At 39.9% G+C, this 21,096-nt stretch overlaps 1 long non-coding RNA gene and 1 pseudogene across 1 annotated transcript; one reads left to right on the top strand and one right to left on the bottom strand.

Annotated features, from left to right (window-relative positions):
- Nucleotides 1-803: 803 nt before the first annotated feature.
- LOC123590346 lies at nucleotides 804-2,757 on the bottom strand. The gene is made up of 2 exons (XR_006708724.1): nucleotides 1,492-2,757; nucleotides 804-1,017 (listed from the first exon to the last, which is right to left on the bottom strand). It is a non-coding gene; the product is annotated as an uncharacterized LOC123590346 (long non-coding RNA).
- Nucleotides 2,758-3,963: 1,206 nt separating this feature from the next.
- On the top strand, nucleotides 3,964-8,566 carry LOC123591752 (annotated as a pseudogene).
- The last annotated feature ends 12,530 nt before the right edge of the window (nucleotides 8,567-21,096 follow it).

Below are 21,096 nucleotides of genomic sequence, written 5' to 3' on the forward strand. Positions count from 1 at the left end.
TTTGCTTTGTTGGATTGCAAAAGCTCCCAAGCTTCTCTAGATATGACCTTCATTTTCAATGGTGTTTTACTCGACTTTTCAAAATTATTCCCCGAGTGGGATATTTATGAAGGGAGCAATTTCACCTTCCAGCAAAATCTCCCAAAAGAGACGTCTCAGAGCGCCTGGGGTGTTTCCCAAGAGCTTAGCCCCATGTCTGGGTAGCTAATGTGCGACTTCTGTCATTCCTCTTTCTTTCTTCATCCACACGTCCTACTCCTGCCCTCTTCCACTGGGAAGTGTGGTATCTGCCAGGCCCGGTGTCACCAGTTGGGCCCAGCAACCCAAGCGTGTCCTCCTTTACCATTTTCTAGATTCTTCCCATGTAAAATATTCCACTGGGAAGATTTTTAAATCTAGATGGAAAATGCTAGCTCTAGCACCTAGATTGAATTAGATCCGCTATTTGTGTTCTCTCACTTGTGAGTATTGGGAATTGTTCTCTCAGAAGTGAAGTTCCACCCTTTCTGGTCCAGTGGATAAACTCAATCTGCTTTCCAGGTTTCCCTTTTCTCTCTGAATGTCGCTGGATTTTTCTAAGTCAACGTACTTGCCCGGAATCTGTTTTGAAGTTCGTGAATGGACACCGTTCGGTTCACAAAGGCGAGCAGAGTGGACACTTCGACGGTCGTGGACTTCGTGTTTTCCCGTCAGATGCCATGAGCGAGTTCTTTTTTTTTTTTTTTTTTTGAGCGAGTTCTTTATGTAGCAGGTTGTTCACTCTTTGCCAGACTACACCAAATATTTTTTTCCTAATCTGTTCGAGCATTTTAACTTTTTTTTTTTTTTAGCACTCATGCCAATTTAAATTATTTGCATGAATCACTGGTGTTTGATACAATTTCTTGCTATCTCCACATCTACCATCCAAATGTAGCCACTGACCTCTCTCACCTGGGCTACCTTCACAGCTCCTCACCAGGCTCCCTGCTTCCCCTCTTGCCCCTTAAAGTTCATTCTCCACCAGTCAGAAGAAGCCTGTTAGGAAAAAAATGTGGTCATGACACTCTTCCTCAAAAACCTTATGTAAAGGCTTCCCTCCTGTCACCTTCCTCTCCCCAATCTTACGAGACCCTAAATGATGTATCAATGGATTGACTGATCAGTTGAGTCCCTGGCTGCCTTCCTCACGTCAGTTGACCTCCCCAACCTCAACTACTTTGCTGCCTCCCCAGCCCTCATTCCTGCCACACCAGCCTCCTTACTGTTGCCCAGCTCACCACACATGCTCCTGCCTAAGACTCTTGGCACTCTCTGTCCCCTCTACTTGGGATCTCTTTCCCTAGACACTACCAAGTCTCAACCCCTCGCTTCCTTTGAGTCTCTACTTATGTGTTGACGTCCCTCTTTCTGACTTTGTCCACCTTTCAACTGTTTCCAAGCCCAGGTGTGAGGGAGAGGTAAGGGTGTGTTGTGTTACCTGCCCCCCCCCACTCTAAGGGTATCTTACACCTTATGTTGCTCTTGTAAATGGAAGCTTTTCAAAAGTTATGCTTCTTGATTGTATAGGAACCTAACTGGTTTTGATATTTTGGTCTTGCGCTCAGGAAGGCTGGTGAGCACTCATATTGGTTCTAGTAGTTAATCTCGTAGATTCCCTCCAGATGCCTGTGCTTTTAATCAGGGCATCTGGTGCCAGTTTTACTTATATATTTTTTCAAATCCTTCTATTGTTTAGTTCTCTTGTCTAACCGGGTAGGACCTCTACAACAACACCGAATAGCAGCCCTGAGAGCCTGCATCCTTGTTTTATTCCTAACTTTAAAGGGCATGCTCTGAAACATTTCCATTAAACGTGATGCTTGCAGCTGGCTTCTGCTAGAGATCTTTTATCAGAATAGAGAGGCTCCCTTTCATTGTACTTTGCTGAGAAATACTTTCTAGTCATAAATGCATACTGAAGAATAGTGAAGAAAATCTTGCCCAACCAGATATTGATGTATTACAAAGTTACAATAAAGAATGTGGTACTCCCACTGGGATAGACAGAACAATGGCAGACTAATCGTCTAGAAATCGATGCAAAATGCATATAAGAAGTTGGATGGTTTATTCCGGTTCGCTTTGTGTCCTTTTGTTCTATTTCCTTTTTACTCTTAAAATTTCATCTTGACTATTGTTATGACTTCTCTGTCCAGCCACTGGGCCCATGCGTTCTTGCAGCCAACTAAAGAAGCAGTTTTCTTTTGAATTCTGCAACAGGTTATTCTCAGGGATTTCTTGGACTCTTCCAAATGGTGTTCTTCTTTTCCTTTTATTTCTTTTTCTGGGATAAAGGTTCAAAGCTCAACTCTGCTGCTTAGTAGGTAAGGATATGTGGTGTTTTTTTTTTTTTTTCTAAGTCTCAGTTTCCTCATCTATAAAAAGGACAAGCAGAACGCTTACATCACCAGGTTCTTAGAAGGAATAAATATGCTGCTCTGTCTAACATGCCTGGCATAGTAGCTCACGCTGGGCAACACTCCATGCAATTCAGCTTTAATAAATATATCTGGGTTTTTCTTTACTCCTCCTTAGTCAAGGCAAGTCCTAGTTAAACTTGGATAAGCTGTGTGCGTTGTACTTCTCCCGTATGTGATGGCTGAATTCTCTTTCCAGATCTGCAGTGAGAAGGTAGTCTGGGGAGCGCAGCATCCAGCCCAATTTCCAGATCCTGGCGGACTTTCCCACAGCGCACCCCTGATATTTGGAATGGACACCTTCCACCATGATGCTTGGTTCACGTATCTTCTAGAACCAAAGTTGTACATAAAAAGTTAAAACCCATTCACTATTACAAAGTTATTCTATCCCATCCTATAACATTTTATTCATAGAGAATAGATTCCTAAAATAGAATATCCACGGAAGTGTAGGCTCATACCTGAAGATTATCAGCTCGTAATGATGGTGATAATGATGGACACTGCTTACTGAGCACTGCATTTCTTTTTTAAAATTTTGTTTATTTTAGAGAGAGAGAGAGTATAAGTGGGGGAGAAGGGCAGAAGGGGGGGGAGAGAGAGAGAGAGAGAGAGAGAGAGAGAGAGAGAGAGAATATGAATCCTAAGCAAGCTTCATGCTCAGCATGGAGTCCCACATGGGGCTTGAGCCCACAACCCCGGGATCACGACCTGAGCTGAAATCAAGAATCGGACGCTCAACCGACTGAGCCACCCAGGCACTAGAGCATTGCATTGCAAATGCAACAGAGTCCCTAACTAACTCACAGACATTTGAATCAGCAACTCCTCAAGCAAAAAGTCACTGAACCTAACCGCAATGTTCCCAGGGGGGATCCACATCCCTTGTGTATCCCAGCTCTTGCACTGGCTCTTTGAGTCTATTGAGCCACCTGGGAGACTCAACTCCTAGAACTTCAGCCTATCTATTAAGCTTGGCTGTACAAGGCCAATGACTAAAGGGATACACTTATCAACAACAACAAAAGAATTAAAACCCATCAGAAAGGATTTTGAATGACACTTGTGGGAAACTGAAGATACTTGAAATGTACAAAACAGATTTTTTAAGCTACTATTACACCTAAAATAGTTTAAAGGCTGTTATAGATCCTCACTAATGACACGTTAAAATAAAATAGGACAAAGAGTTGAAAGTGAGGTAGACCCCTGCCTAATATTTGACCAGCCTATAAAGAAATATCTTGTTTTATTTCCACATATTTTTTTAAAGAAGAACGCTCAGGGTCAGATAGACCAGGGGGTAAACTCAGCTGCAGAGTCTTGAGCAGGCACCAACTCCCCGTATGCTGGTGTATCCGCAGCAGGCTAATCTACCCTGGGCAAAATGATCTATAAAAAGCCAACCTGGACACAGGATTGACCCCCCGCAATGGGCAGGGTCCAAAGTATGTAGTGGCCCCAGAACTGATCTAGGCTGTGCTGGTATCCAATTCAGTAGGTAGAAAATGGCAACAGAACCATGACGGTATCATGATTGGTATCTGGTTAAAAACAAAATCTCAACTATAAAGGACACATAAAAAATGATCACATATTAAGAATAAGCATTTATTGGGGCACCTAGGGGGCTCAGTCAGTTAAGTGTCTGACTCTTGATTTTGGCTCAGGTCATGATCTCACAGTTTGTGGGTTTGAGTCCTGCATCAGGCTCTGTGTGGACAGCGTGGAGCCTGCTTGGGATCCTCTTTCTTTTCTTCTCTGTGTGCCACTCCTCCACTCACATACTCTTTCTCTCTCTCTCTCTCTCAAAATAATGAACTTAAAAAAAAAAAAAAAAGAACAAAATCTCAGCCAGTTCTTGGGGAACATAATGTTTGGGAACAGTGATGCTCAAGGCTAGGCAGAAAAGCACCAGAACGTTGGTCAACTGACTTGAAGTTCATGGAGGGCTCAGGTCCTTGTGCAAATAAGAAAACCAAGAAGGAAGCCCCAGTGAGCACAGCAAGATCATGGGATTTGTGTACACCCAGAGTGCTCACATATAGTCTCTATTGATCCACCACCCCCCCAAAAAACAACAAATAATCCAATTAAAAAATGGGCAAAAGACATGAACAGACATTTCTCCAAAGAAGACACACAGATGGCCAACAGACACATGAAAAGATGCTCAAGATCACTCATCATCAGGGAAGTACGAATCAAAACCACAATGAGATACCACTTTACACTTGTCAGAATGACTAGAATTAAAAAAACAAATAATAAAAAGTGTTGGCAAGGATGTGGAGAAAAAGGAACCCTCGTGCACTATTGGTGGGAATGTATATTGGTGCAGCCATTGTGGAAAACAGTATGCCTCCATACTCAAATTCCTCAAAAAGTTAAACATATAAAAAACATATGATCCAGTAATCCCACTACTGGGTGTTTACCCGAAGAAAACAAAACAAAATTTGAAAACATATATGCACCTCTGTCCTATGTTCATCACAGCGTTATTTACAATTGCCAAGATATGGAAGGAACCCAAGTGTCTATTGATAAATGAATGGATAAAGATGTATACACACACACACACACACACACACACACACACACACACACACATATACATACATTGGAATATTAGTCATAAAAAAAGAGTGAGATCTTGCCATCTGCAACAACATAAATGGACCTAGAGAGTATTATGCTAAGTGAAGTAAGTCAGAGAAAGACAAATATTGTATGATTTCACTTATATGTAGAATCTAAAAAAAAAAAAAGAAGAAGAAGAGACAAGCAAAAAGCAGAAACAGAGCCATAAATACAGAGAACAAACTGGTGGTTGCCGGAGGGGAGGGAGGTACAAAATGGGGGAAGGACAGTGAGAGATACAGGCTTCCAGTTACGGAATGAATAAGTCACAGGAAGATACAGCATAGGGAATATAGTCAATAGTATTGCAATGGTGTTGTATAGGTTATACTTGTGGTGAGCATAGCAAAATGTATAAACTTATTGAATCACTATGTTGTACACCTGAAACTAATGTAATATTGTGTGTCAACTATACTTCAGTTTAAGAAGAAAAAAAGGAGAAAATAAAAGGGAAAAAAATTTTCCTAAGTCTTTTCCTTCCTCCCTCCCTCCCTCCCTCCCTTCCTTCCTCCCTTCCTTCCTTCCATTTTTTAGGTTCTTTTTCAAAGTCCTTCTATTTGTGAAGTATTTCTCTAAGTTCAGGAAGACACATACCCACGCGCGCGCGCACACACACACACACACACAGAATTGATTGAGCAAACAATGGCAGATAAGGAGAAACATGAAGTGTTTGAAGAAAAGCCATTGATTAATGTGACTACACGCTAATAAAAATGTTCAGTCTCTATGGAGATAAAATCAGGCCAAATTATGAAAGGCCTGAATTCTTTCAACAAATTTGCTTTTATAGGAGTTATTCCGTGGATAAGAAAGAGCTATCAAAGGCTTTTTAGTAGATAAAGGATACAAAATCTGGCTTTAAGGTATGTAAGTTTGGGGACAATGAGTAGGATCTACAGATAATGGGAATTCAGCAGAAAAATGTCAGTTCTCTTCTTTCCTTTACAATGTATTTACCTAGTAAAGAACTTAGCATTCAGTTTAATCTGAATCAATGCCGACTAAGAAGCAGTGTAACCTATGGCACCCCCAACAAACATGAAGAAATAAGTATTTTTTTTTAATGTTTATTTATTTTTGAGTGAGAGGCAGACACAGCAGGAGCAGGGGAGGGGCAGAGAGAGAGGGAGACACAGAATCTGAAGCAGGCTCCAGGCTTTGAGCTGTCAGCACAGAGCCCGATGTGGGGCCTGAACTCACAAACCATGAGATCATGACCTGAGCCAAAGTCGGATGCTCACCAACTGAGCCATCCAGGTGCCCCAAGAAATAAGAATCTAGTTCATCATGGGCCAGTAAGTATGGAACAACAGTGACTCTTGCTAACTTTATGAAATTACTATTGCCCAAATCTCCTTCTTCCATGGCACACGTATCTAATGTATAGTCTCCTCTAATTATTGGACGTATTTATCCGCTGCATATTTATTAAATAAAAACAAAGATACTCAATATGGTTGCCCTGCATTAATCTTTTTCCTCAACCCAAGCAAACTACAATTAGCAGCCAAAGCAATATTGAAAGGGGTTTAGAAAGAACAATCAAAGATGTGTGAATTATGCGTATAATGGAGTATAATTAAATCCTTTTGCTGAGGGAAATGGAGGTATAAGTTACTCACACTTTTTAGCTGCTCTTACCAAGCTCCCAGTGGAACCCTTAGAGGGAAGCTGCAAAAGGTAGAAATTCTGCTCTGGGCAACTCTGCTCAAGTCCAACTCTGAAGTGGCTCCGACCACTTGCTGTGCATAGTTTCCAGTCCTTGTTTGTGGTATAGCCCTGACACTAAAACTTGATTGTGGCTAATTAGCTTAACCCAATAAATGACTGAGTTGTTTAATAAGACACAACTTAGCAAGGCAGCAAAACAGAAAGTATACCCTGTATATCTATTGTCTTGATTTCTCATCCTTCTCTTCAAAATACAACATATTTTTCCACAAAACCTCCAACTATCCCAAAAATGAATTTTATTTCAGAACTCTCCATTCCCTGTTGACTTGATTCAGGAAGTCACTGTGTTCATTACCTGGCGGGGGAGACATTTTTCAGCCCACTGTTCATACCAAGAGCTTATGCTGCTTAGAATCTGGCATTTCCCGGGGCGCCTGGGTGGTGCAGTCGGTTAAGCGTCTGACTTCAGCCAGGTCACGATCTCGCTGTCCGTGAGTTCGAGCCCCATGTCAGGCTCTGGGCTGATGGCTCAGAGCCTGGAGCCTGTTTCCGATTCTGTGTCTCCCTCTCTCTCTGCCCCTCCCCCGTTCATGCTCTGTCTCTCTCTGTCCCAAAAATAAATAAACGTTGAAAAAAAAAAATTTAGAATCTGGCATTTCCCCCCCCCAAGGTATTATCGACCGCTTGGTACAGCTGTAAAAGCAGACAATGTGTTGTTTTCTAGACCCAAAATCCCTTTGTTTATGTATTATGGTGTAGAGGTGTGGAGTCTTGATCGAACACTAGTCCGGGCTTCTTGAAGAGGAATTTGGTTTTGCTCACAGATCTACAAGCTCGAGCCAAGGTGGGGCAGCGCTCCATCTCAGTAACGAACTGCATAAATCTCTCAACTTTCACAGTAGAAATGCAGATATGACAGAGTACCAGAGCCACTGCCACCAAGTCCAGACCCAATGCCACATGCCACCGACACCCACCCACCCAACTTGCACTCTCAATTCCTTTCGATTCTAAGCCCCACGTGGCAACTCTTAAGGAACAGCTGATTCAGAGCCTTCTTAACCTTCTTAAGGAAGACCACACCTCACCCCACCCCCAGAATAAGATTACAGTTGTTGGGTTGGTGCTGTTGGCATGGCCTGGGCCATCACTATCTTAACGAAGGGCTTGGCAGATGAACGTGCTCTTGTTGAGGTCACGGAAGACAAATTGAAGGGAGAGATGACGGATCTCCAGCACAGCAGCCTTTTCCGTAGAACGCCCAAATTTGTCTCTGGCAAAGGCTATAATGGGACTGCAAACTCTAAGCTGGTTATTATCATGGCCAGGGCACGTCAGCAGGAGGGAGAAAACCACCCTAATTTGGCCCAGCGTAACATAAACATCTCTCAGTTTATCATCCCTAATACTGTAAAAACCAGCTCAAACTGCAAGTTGCTTGTTTCCAGCCCAGGGGATATCTGGATCTATGTGGCTTTCCCCAAAACCATGTTATTGGAAGTGGCTGCAATCTGGATTCAGCCTGGTTCCATTATCTAATGGGAGGAAGGCTGGGAGTCCTCCCATTAAGCTTCATCACGCGTGGGTCCTTGGGAAGCATGGAGGTTCTAGAGTGCCTACACGGAGTGGAGTAAACGTTGCTGGTGCCTCCCTGAACACTCAGAACTTCCGGTTCTTTCACCCAACATGCCTACTGAGTCATACGTAAATGTTGGTTTTTACTGGAAGTCACGATGAAAAAGGGATGTGTAAAATAACATATGTATCCGCTGATTGTTAAAAACTTTATCTGGGGGTGCCTGAGTAGCTCAGTCAGTTGAGCACTGGACTCTTGATTTTGGCTCAGGTCATGATCTCATGGTCGTGAGGTCGAGGCCTGCGCCAGGCTCGGCACTGACAGCGGGAGCCTGCTTGGGATTTTCTCTCTGCCTCTCTCTCTTCCCCTCCCCTGCTTGCATGCATGCACTCTCTCTCTCTCTCTCTCTCTCTCTCTCTCTCAAAAGAAATAAAAAATAAAATAATATATTGAAGGGGCACCTGGGTAGCTCACTCGGTTAAACATCCAACTCTTGATTTTGGCTCAGGTCATGATCTTGGGGTTTGTGAGATCCAGTCCCATATTGGGCCCGTGCGGACAGCGTGGAGCCTTCTTGGGATTCTCTCCCTTCCTCTTTCTCTCTCTGCCCCTCCCCTTCTCTCTCTCTCTCTCTCTCTTTCTCTCTCTCTCTCAAAAACAAACAAAAGATTTTTAAAAGATTAAAAAAAAAAAACATTATTGTTATGTCAGTTGCGCAATGCTCTGCTTGTTTATCCCACATAGTAAATTTACTTTAGAATTTAGAAGCAGGAGAATGTTGTCCTTATTCCAAAACTGGTATGTTTGCTCAGCAAGGTAAATATCACCGTGGAACCTACGATAATTCCCTCTTCTGATGTCACTAGCAGGAAATCCCCGGTCCAATGTGACGCTCAGGCACAGTAATGGTAATAGCCCATATGAACAGCATTCTTGCTGCATTCTCTTCACGGCTTCGCATCTGATTTCCATTTCAAAAACCTACACATAATCAGTTTTGTAATCCATCCCACAGTCTTTAGAATATAAATAAAGCGCAGTTCAAATAAAATAATATAGGAAAATTAGAGGCGCTTGGGTGGCTCAGTCGGTTAAGCGTCCGACTTCGGCTCAGGTCATGATCTCACATTCACGGGTTCAAGTCTCGCATCAGGCTCTGCGCCTGGAGCCTGCTTCGGATTCTGGGTCTCCCTCTTTCTCTGCCCCTCCCCCGCTCATGCTCTGTCTCTGTCTCTCTCTCTCAAATAAATACACATTAAAGAAATGTTTTTAAGTATAGGAAAATTAAAGCAAAGGATTTCTAGTTTCCAGCCCAGCATGTAAGGAGCTTGAAAGTCATCACTCCCTCGCAATAAGAAAAAAGCTGGACAAACTGAAATCGACAATTCTTGTTAGATCCCCAGAGAACTGAGATCACAGGGGAATCCACTGCCACACACCCCCACCCCCTGCAACCGAACAGACAGGCAGTTAGATACAGACCATCACAACTTACCAAAGCAGGAGAAGAAGCTCCCACAAGGACCAGTACCAGAATGGGAAAACCTAATCTGTAATGGATGAATTGCGGGAAGCTCAATGTAGGCAAGTTTAAGTTTTGAAATTGCAGGGCGATCCAGTTTTAGGCAGGGAGCTTCATGCTTTTTGTGAGTTTTACCTCCAAGAGTCTTACCTGACTCTCTCTCAGTGAAGACTGGAGGAAAATCTCCTCTTGCTTCTGGCAAACAGCCACCACTTTGAAGAAGGCATAGATAATTCTGTTCTTTTCGTGAGGCCTGCCCTCAAGATAACCTATTTTACCAGACCCCAACTACCTAGGATTTCATCAGAGTCTAGCCAATGCAGGAGAAGGGAAATACCTAATTCCAGACAACTCTAGCATGACTATCTCACCTAAAGAGGAAACAAAACAGGGGCGCCTGGGTGGCTCAGTCTGTTAAGCATCCGACTTCGGCTCAGGTCATGATCTCACAGCTCTCGTGAGTTCGAGCCCCCGTCTGGCTCTGTGCTGACAGCTCAGAGCCTGAAGCCTGCTTTGGATTCTGTGTCTCCCTCTCTCTCTGCGCCTCCCCTACTTGCACTCTGTCTCTGTCTCTCAAAAATAAAGAAACATTTGAAAAAAAAAAAAAGAGGAAACAAAACAAAATGGAACAAAAACCCATAACTGAGAAGCACTTGTAAAGATCACAGCCCAGAGGCACAGACTCTCTAAAAGACTGAGACCTAATCCTAGGACTAGGGAATGCAGACCCTCCCCTTAACAACTCACCACCTCATCAGCAGGGCTTCTGTATAATAACGGGGGGGGGGGGGACAGAACAGAAAGAACTGCATGTCCCAGATCTTATTTAAGAAAAAGTCTCCGGGGAAACCCAAGGAAAACAGCAGAGACAAAAACAAGGACACCAGAGAAACTTTTTACCGATGATACTTACAGCCACAGTGAGCAGTAAACAGTCTAACCCCTAGCCACATAACCATAAAACCTCACATTGGAGGCCTATTTACCTTAGTTCCTTTTATATAGTACATCATATCTGGTTTTCAACAACAAATAATTTGAAGAGAGAGCATACACCAAAACCAAACTTAGGTATGGCAGAGACACGGAGTGATCAGACTGGGAATTAAAACAGCTATCATTAATGTCCTAAGAATCCCAATGGAAAAAGTGGGCATGATGCAACAACGTGGTTAATGTAAGCAGAGAGATGGGGACTCAAAGAAAGAATCAAAAGGACATACCGCGGGGCGCCTGGGTGGCGCAGTCGGTTAAGCGTCCGACTTCAGCCAGGTCACGATCTCGCGGTCCGTGAGTTCGAGCCCCGCATCGGGCTCTGGGCTGATGGCTCAGAGCCTGGAGCCTGTTTCCGATTCTGTGTCTCCCTCTCTCTCTGCCCCTCCCCCGTTCATGCTCTGTTTCTCTCTCTGTCCCAAAAATAAATAAAACGTTGAAAAAAAAAAAAATTAAAAAAAAAAAAAAAAAAAAAAAAAAAAAAGGACATACCGGAAACCAAAAACACCATAATAGAAATGAAGAATGTCTCTGATGGGCTCGTCAACAGACTGGACATGACTGAGGAAAGAAAGATCTTGAAGAAATGTTCATAGAAACTCCCGACACTGAAATGCATTGTGAAAAATGAATGAAAAAGAGCAGAATATCCAAGAACCGGGGGACAATTATAAAAGGTGTAACATATGCATAATGGAAATAAAAATGAAAACAAGAGAGGAAATAACAGAAGAAATATTTGAAGCAATAATGACCGAGAGTTTCCAAAATTAACGATAGACACCAAACCACAGAGCAAGGAAGCTCAGGTAGCAGAAATGGGATGAATACCAAAAAATCCACACTTTGTCATATATCCAGACCACAGAAAAATAAAGACAAAGAGAAGAATTTGAAAGATGCCAAAGGGGGGGAAACCTTACTATGAAGGAACAAATAGAAGAATGTCATTTTTTCCTATTACAACTTCTCTTCAGAAACCATGCAAACATGAAGAGAGTGGAGTGAAATACTTAGAGTATTTACAGAAAAATGCCACCAGCCTAGAATTCTGTATCCAGTAAAATTTGGAATATAGTTCCAATCTCATCAGAATGTCTACATCCTGATAGTGAAGCTGGCTTTGTAAAACCCAAGAATTCTGTCTAGAATTTCTGCCTAGAAAAGACACAATGTCAGAAATGAAAGGACAGCCTGATCTTTGATCCCATGGATATAAAATGGACAATAAAAAAATTATGAACACATGTATTCCCACAATTTGGTAATATAGATGAAATGGACCAAAATCTTGAATGATGCAATATACCCAGGAGAAATATATTACTTACATAGGACAATGTCTATTAAAGAAATTGAATCAATAATGAATACCTGTCAAAACAGAAAGTATCAGGCCCAAATGAATTCACCGGTGAATTCTGCCAAACATTAATGGAAGAAATTATAACAATTGTCTACAGTGTCTTCCAGAAAATAGAAGCAGAAATTCTATGAAGCCAGCATTACCCTAATAACAAAAGCAGGCAAAGACATTATGAAAAAGAGAACTACAAACCAATATTTGAATACAGATACAAAAATCCTCAACAAAATATTAGCAAACTGATTCCAACCATGTATAAAAAGAATTATAGGGGGCGCCTGGGTGGCTCAGTTGGTTAAGCGTCCGACTTTGGCTCAGGTCATGATCTCACGGTCCGTGAGTTCGAGCCCCGCGTCGGGCTCTGTGCTGACAGCTCGGAGCCTGGAGCCCGTTTCAGATTCTGTGTCTTCCTCTCTCTCTGCCCCTCTCCTGTTCAGGCTCTCTCTCTGTCTCAAAAATAAATAAACGTTAAAAAAATAAAAAAATAAAAAAGAATTATAGCCCACAATCAAGTGGGATTCATGCCAGGTAAGCACAGCCGCTTCAACATTTGAAAATCAATGAATGTCAAGACACCCTCACCTGCACCCACTTCAGCTTTAGCCTTCCTGACAGGGTGTCCACTGTGTGGCAAGTCCAGGACCTCCGGCCTATGCCAGCCATAGCTCCAGTCAGCCAGCAAAAGTCACCAAGCACCCACACATAGAGGATGACCATACATAAGACCATTCCTTCAAGTTTAGGAGAAGTAGCTGTTCTCCCCAGTCCGTAGACACAAACACAGAAAGTTAAGCAAAATGGCAAGACAGAAGAATATGCTCTGAAAGAAATAACAGGACAAAAATCTCTGAAAAAGAACGGAACGAAACAGAGATTAACCATATGCCTGATAGGGAAGTTAAAGTCATGGTCATAAAAACACTCACCAGGCTGGACAGAAGAGTGGAAGAACTTAGTAAGACCTTTAATAAAGAGACAGGAAGTATTAAAAAGAACTAATCAGAGATGAAGAATTCAATAACAAATAAAAAGCACACTAGTGGACACAGGACAATATATCAGCAATCTGGAAGACAGTGTAATGGAAAGCGCTCAAGCTGAACAGCAAAAAGAGAAAATAATTTTAAAAAGGATGATAGGTTAAGGTATCTGTTGGATAACATCAAGTGAACAAACATTCACAATATGGGAGTCCCAGAATAAGGGAAAGAAAAGAGAGAGAAAGGGGTAGAAAATTTACCTGAAGAAATAATAGCTGCAATCTTTCCAAACCTAGGGAAGAAAACAGACACCCAGGTTCAAGAAACACAGACAGCTCCAAAGAAGATGAGCCTAAGGAGGTCCATACCATGACATAATAATCAAAATGTCAAAGGTTAAAGGGAGAGAATTAAAAAAATGTTTTTTAGTGTTTATTTATTTTTGGGGGAGAGAGAGAGAGAGAGATAGCGTGAGTGGGGGAGGTGCAGAAAGAGAGGGAGACACAGAATCCGAAGCAGGCTCCGGGCTCTGAGCTGTCAGCACAGAGCCCGACGCGAGGCTCAAACTCATGAACCATGAGATCATGACCTGAGCTGAAGTCAGACACTTAACCGACTGAGCCACCCAGGTGCTTAAGACAGAGAATTTTAAAAGCAGCAAGTAAGAAGTAAAAAGTTACCTACAAGGGAAAACCTATAAGGCTATCAGCTGATTTTTCAACAGAAACATTGCAAGCCAGAAAAGAGTGGCATGACGTATTCAAAGTACCAAAAGGAAAAAAATTCTACAACCAAGAATACTCTACCCGGCAAGATTATCATTCATATTTGAAGAAGAGATCAAAATTTTCTCAGACAAACAAAAGGTAAAGGAGTTGACCACCACTATATTAGACTTACAAGAAATATTAAAAGGACTTCTTTAAGAAGTAGAAAAGAAATGGCCATAATTAGATGTAAAAGAATTATGAATACAAATATGTAAAATATGACAGCAGATACATTAAAGATAGAGGAGGGAAGAAAAAATAGAAAAAAATTTTTGTTAAGAATGTGTTTTGAACTTAGGGGTGCCTAGGTGGCTCAGTCAGTTAAGTGTCTGTCTGTCTGACTCTTGATTTTAGCTCAGACCATAATCTCATGGTAGTAAGATCGAGCCATGCATCAGGCTCTGCTCTGAGAGTGGAACCTACTTGGGATTTTCTGTTCCTCTCTCTTTGCCCCTCTCAAAAATAAATAAACATTTTGAACTTAAATGAACATCAGATTAATACAGACTGGTATGTACTTAGGAAATTAGATATGAACCTCATGGTAACCACAATCCCAAAACCTATAATAGACACACAAAAAAGAAAGAGAAAGTAAAACATAACACTACAGAAACTCATCAATCACAAAAAGAAGAGAGCAGGAGAAAAAGAAAGGAACAGAGAAGAACTACAAAAATGAACATGAAAAAATAGAAAAAAATAACAAAATAGCAATAACTACGTACCTATCAATAATTAATTTAGATGTAAATGGTCTAAATGCTCCAATAAAAAGGGTGGTGGAATGGATAAAAAAAATCCAACAAACAAACCCAAGACCATCTCTATGCTGCCTACAAGAGACTCACCTCAGACCTAAAGACACATACAGACTGAAAATGAAGAAATGGGAAAACATTTACCATGTAAATACAAATGAAAAAAAAAAAAAGAAGTAGGAATACTTTTATCAGACAAAATAGGCTTTAAAACAAAAACTATAACAAGATACAAAAAAAGGGCATTACATAATGATAAAGGGATTAATCCTACAAGAGATTGTAACAATTATAAATATCTATACACCCAACACTGGAACACCTAAATACATGAAGAAAATATTAATGGACATAAAGGGAGAAATTAATCATAATACAAGTATAGTAGGAAAGTTTAACACCTCACAATGGATAAATCATCCAGGTAGAAGGTCAATAAGGAAACTGTGTCTTTGAATGACATATTCAACCAGTTGTATATGACAGATATATACAGAACATTCTATCCAAAAATAACAGAATATATATTCATTTCAAGTGCACATGGAACATTCTTCAGAATAGATCACATGTAGGCCACAAAAAAGGCCTCAATAAATTTAAGATTAAAACTATACCATGCAATTTTTCCAATCCGTGATAAGAGACCTGAAATAAATCAGAAGAAAAAAAAAAACTGGAAAAAATGCAAACACAGGCAGGCTAAGCTAAGCAACATGACACTAAACAACCAATAGGTCAATGAAGCAATCAAAAAAGAAAGAAAAACATACAATGAGACAAAGGAAAATATAAATATAATAGTTCAAAGTCCTTGGGATACAGCAAAAGCAGTTCTAAGAGGGAAATATATAACAATACAGGCCTACCTCAATAAACAGGAAAAAGCTCAAATAAAAAATCTAATCTTACACCTAAAGGAACTAGAAAAAGAATAACAAACAAAGCCCAATGTGAATAGAAAGAAGGAAATAACAAAATCAGAGTAGAAATAAATGAGATAGAAACTTAAATAACAATAGAAAAAGTCAATGAAACCAAGAACTGGTTCTTTGAAAAGATGAAAACAAAATTGATAAACTCTTAGCCAGACTCGCCAAGGAAAGAAAATAAAGAAGTCAAGTAAATAAAATCATAAACGAGAAACACTAACAACTGACACTACAGAAATATGAAGGATTATGAGGGAATACTGTGAAAAATTGCATACCAACAAACGGGACAACCCAGAAGAAATGGGTTAATTCCTAGAAGTAGAAAATCTTCTGAAACTGAATCAGGAAGAAATAGGAAATCCTAACAGATCAATTACTGGTAACAACATCGAATAAAAAATTTTAAAAACTACCAAAAAACCCAAAAAAGTTCAGGACCACATGGGTTCACAGGTGAATTCTACCAAACATTTAAAGAAGAGTTAATATTTATTTTCCCCAAACTAGTCCAAAAATTAGAAGAGTAAAGAAAGCTGCCAAACATATCTTATGAGGCCAGCATTATCCTGATACCAAAACCAGATAAAGATACCACGAAGAAGAAGAAGAAGAAGAAGAAGAAGAAGAAGAAGGGGAGGAGGAAGAGGAGGAGGAGGAGGGGGAGGAGGAAGGGGAAGAGGAGGAGGAGGAGGAGGAAGAAGAAGAAAACTATAGGCCAATATGAACATAAATGCAAAAATCCTCAACAAAATATTAGCAAACAGCATTCAAAAATACATTAAAGGAACTTTCACCACCATCCAGTGGGATTTATTCCAGTGATGCAAAAAATGGTTCAATATTTGCAAATCAATCAATATGAATAAAACAAAGGATAAAAATCATATGAATCATATGAGCATCTCAATAGATAAAGAAAAAGCATTCAACAAAGTTCAACATTCATTCATGATAAAAACTCTAAGCGAAGTGAGTTCAGAGAGAACATACCTCAACATAATAGAGGCCATATATGAAAAACCCCCACAGCGAACATCATACTCACTAGTGAAAAACTGAGAGGTCTTCTCCTAAGATCAGGAACAAGGCTAGCATGTCCACTCTCAATTTTTATTCAACATAATACTGAAAATCCTACCCACAGAAATCAGACAAGAAAAGGCTATAAGACACCCAAATTGAGAAGTGTAAAAATGTCATAATTCGTGTATGACATGATACTGTATTTAGACAACCCTGGAGACTCCACCAAAAAACTCCTCGGAGTAATACATGAATTCATTAAGACGCAGAACACAAAATTAATATGCAGAAATCGGCAGTATGTCTTTATACCAATAACAAAGTACTAGAAAGAGAAATTAAGAAAAAAAATCTGACTTACAATTGTACCAAAAAGAATAAAATACCTATGAATAAACTTAACTAAGGAAGTGAAAGACGTGTACTCTGAACACTGGTGAAAGAAACTGAAGACAGCATAAACAAATGGAAAGATATTCCATGCTCATGGATTGAAAGAATTAATATAATTAAACTGTACATATTACCCAAGGCAATCTACAGATTCAATGTAATCCTTATCAAAATATCAACAGCGTTTTTCACAAAGCTAAAACAACCTTGCAATTTGTACAGAACCACAAAAGACTGCAAATAACCAAAGCAATCTTGAGAGAGAAGACCAAAGCTGGAGGCATCACAATCCCAGATTTCAAGATACATTACAAAGCTGTAGTAATCAAAATAGTGTGGTCCTGGCACCAAAACAGACACATTCAATGGGACAGAATAGAAAGCCCTGAAATAAACCCACGCTCATATGGTCGATCAATCTATGACAAAGGAGACCTGAATATACAGTGGGGAAAAGACAGTCTCTCCAATAAATGGTGCTGGAAAACTGGGTGGCTACATGTAGAAAAATGAAACTACATCACTTTCTTACACCGTACACAAAAATAAACTCAAAATGGATTAAGACCTAACGTCAGACCTGAAACCATAAAAATCCTAGAAGAGAGAGCACAGGCGGTCATTTCTCTGACATCAGCTACAGCAACATTTTTCTAGATATGTCTCATGAGGCAAGGGAAATAAAAGCAAAAATAAACTATTAGGACTACATCAAAATAAAAAGCTTTTGCACAGAAGGAAGCCATCAACAAAACAACAAGGCAACCTACTGAATGGGAGAAGATATTTGTAAATGATATGTCTGATAAGGGTTAATATCCAAAATATATAAACAACTTCTACACATCAACACCAAAAAAAGAAATAATCCAATTTAAAAATGAGCACAGAACCTGAATAGACACTTTTCCAAAGAAGACATACAGATGGCCAAAAGACACATAAAGATTCTCAAAACTACTAATCATCAGGGAAATCCAAATTAAAACCACGATGAGAGATCATCTTATACCTGTCAGAATGGCTAAAATCAAAAACATAAGAAATAGCAAGTGTTGGCAAGGATACGGAGAAAAAGGAACACTTATGTGCCATTGGTGGCAATGCAAATTGGTGCAACCGCTGTGGAAAACAGTATGGAGTTTCCTCAAAAAGTTAAAAATAGAAATAGTATATAATCCAATAATTCCACTTCTGGGTATTGGCCAAAAAATTCCAAAAACACTAATTTGAAAAGTTATATGCACCTCTAGGTTAACTGCAGAACTATTTACAATAGCCAAGATGTGGAAGCAAAGCCAGTGTCTCTCCACAGACAATTGGATAAAGACGTGACATCTATGTACAATGGGATACTACTCAGCCATACAAAATGATGAGATCATGGCCATTGACAACAACATGGATGACCTAGAGGGTACTATGCTAAGTGATATGAATCAGACTGAGAACGACAAATACCACATGATTTCACCCATAAGTGGAATCTATCAAAAATCAAATGAACAAACAAACAAACAAAAAGCAAATCAGATCTTTAAATACAGAAAACAAACTAACTGATGGTTGCCAGAAGGGAGAAAGGTAGGGGGACGGGCAAAATGGGTGAAAGGGAGTGGGAAAGACAGACTTGCAGTTATGGAATGAGTAAGTCGTTGGAATAAAAGGTACAACATAAGGAATACAGTCAATGATATTGTAATAGTGCCACATGGTGACAGATGGTAGATACAGTTGTGGGGAGCACGGCATAATCGTTAAACTTGCCAAACCACCGCGTTATATACTTGAAACTAATGTAACACTGTGTTATCAACTACACTCAAAAGAGAAAAGAGAAAGATATGACCCTGGAACCTGAATTAACTCTTCTAGTTTTAATTTTGGTGATTTTTGTTGTCTCTTTTAATTCTAGAAATCGGGACATTTCTAAAGTGCTGTGTTGGGGTGCTTGGGTGGCTCAGTCAATTAGGCGTCCGGCTTTGGCTCAGGTCATGATCTCACGGTTCACGAGTTTGAGCCCCGCTTCAGGCTCTGTGCTGACAGCTCCGAGCCTGGAGCCTGCTTTGGATTCTGTGTCCCTCTCTCTCTCCTGTGCTCACGCTTTTTCTCTCTCTCTCTCTCAAAACTAAATAAACATTGGGGCGCCTGGGTGGCGCAGTCGGTTAAGCGTCCGACTTCAGCCAGGTCACGATCTCGCGGTCCGTGAGTTCGAGCCCCGCGTCGGGCTCTGGGCTGATGGCTCAGAGCCTGGAGCCTGCTTCCGGTTCTGTGTCTCCCTCTCTCTCTGCCCCTCCCCCGTTCATGCTCTGTCTCTCTCTGTCCCAAAAATAAATAAACGTTGAAAAAAAAAAATTAAAAAAAAAAAAAAAACTAAATAAACATTAAAAATAAATAAATAAATAAATAAAGTGCTGTGTCTCAGCTTGTGCTCAAGCTTGTCTGGGAATTTCATTCAATTTTTATTTGAGGGGGAGTTGAAGGCATTTCAGCAAAGCAAATAACTGAATGATGTGTCAGCCACCACCTGAAATGTTTGTTTTAGAGTGTTTATATTTTTGATTAAAGTCTATCAAAATAACAAAGAAATAAGGAAAGGAAACCAATGAATGGAATTTACCGCAACAGGCTAAAAATTCACATGATCATATCAATAGATGCAGAAAAACATTTGACAAAAATCCAACGCCCACTTATGATAAAAACTCTGAGCAAACTAAGAATAGAGGGAAACTTCTTCAACTTGACTAAGAAGTTCTACAAAAATTGATAATTAACATCATACTCAATGGTAAGAAACTAGAAGCTTTCCCACTGAGAACAAGAACAAGGCAAGAATGATTATCTACGTAGAAAATCTAAACAAATTGAGCAAAATTTCCTGAAACTAATTAGCAATTACAGCAAGGTTGCAGTCTACAAGGTTAATATATAAAGGTCAATTGCTCTCTATATACCAGAAATAAACAACTAGAAATTGAGATTAAAAACATAATACCATTTATATCCACAACAACAACAAAAAGAAATACTTAGGTATAGATCTAACAAAAAAAATGTATAAGACTTATAGGAGAACTCTGATGAAAGAAATCAAGGAAGATTTGAATAAACGGAGAGAATGTTCATGAATAAGAACAATATTGTCAAAATACCGGTTCTTCTCAACTTGATTTCCAGAGTCAATGCAATCCTAATAAAAATTCCAACAAGTTATTTTGCAAATATTGGTAAGCTGATTCTAAAGTTTATATGGAGAGACTGAGACCCAGAATAGCCAACAGAAGATTGAAGGAAAAAAATGGATTTGGAGGACTGATACTACCCGACTTCAAGCCTTACTGTAAAGCGATCATAATCAAGACAGCACAGTTTTGGTAAAAGAATAGACAAATAGACCAATAAAACAGAATAAAGAACCCAGAAATAGATCCAGACAATTATAGTCAGCCAAACTTTGAAATAGGAGCAAAGATAATTCAATGTTTAAAAGACAGTCTGTTCAACAATGGTGCTGGAACCGCCGGACGTCCACAAGCCAACACAGGGATCTTAAAGACCTTACACTTTTCACAAAAACCCACTCAAAATGGACCATAGGCCTAAAGGCATAATACAAGAGTATAAAACTCCTAGAAGATAACACAGAACAATGCCTAAGTGACCTTGGGTTTGGTGAGACTTTTCAGATACAGCACCAAAAAACATAATCCGTGAAAGAAAAATCAGGTAAACTGGACTTTATTGAAATTTAAAACTTCTGCTCAATAAGAGATATTGTTATGAGAATAAAAGAGAAGTCACAGACTAGGAGAAAGTATATGACAAAGGAACATTTCCAAAATACATAAAGAACTCTTAAAACTCAACAATAAGAAGACAACCCAATTTAAAAATGGCCAAAAATCTGAAAAGACACCTTACTAAGGAAGATATACATATGGCAAATAAGCATTTGAAAAGATGCTCAACATTATATGACAATAGAGAATGGCGAATTAAAACCAGAAAAT

This window comes from Leopardus geoffroyi, chromosome B4 (assembly GCF_018350155.1).
Source record: "Leopardus geoffroyi isolate Oge1 chromosome B4, O.geoffroyi_Oge1_pat1.0, whole genome shotgun sequence".
NCBI lineage: Eukaryota > Metazoa > Chordata > Mammalia > Carnivora > Felidae > Leopardus > Leopardus geoffroyi.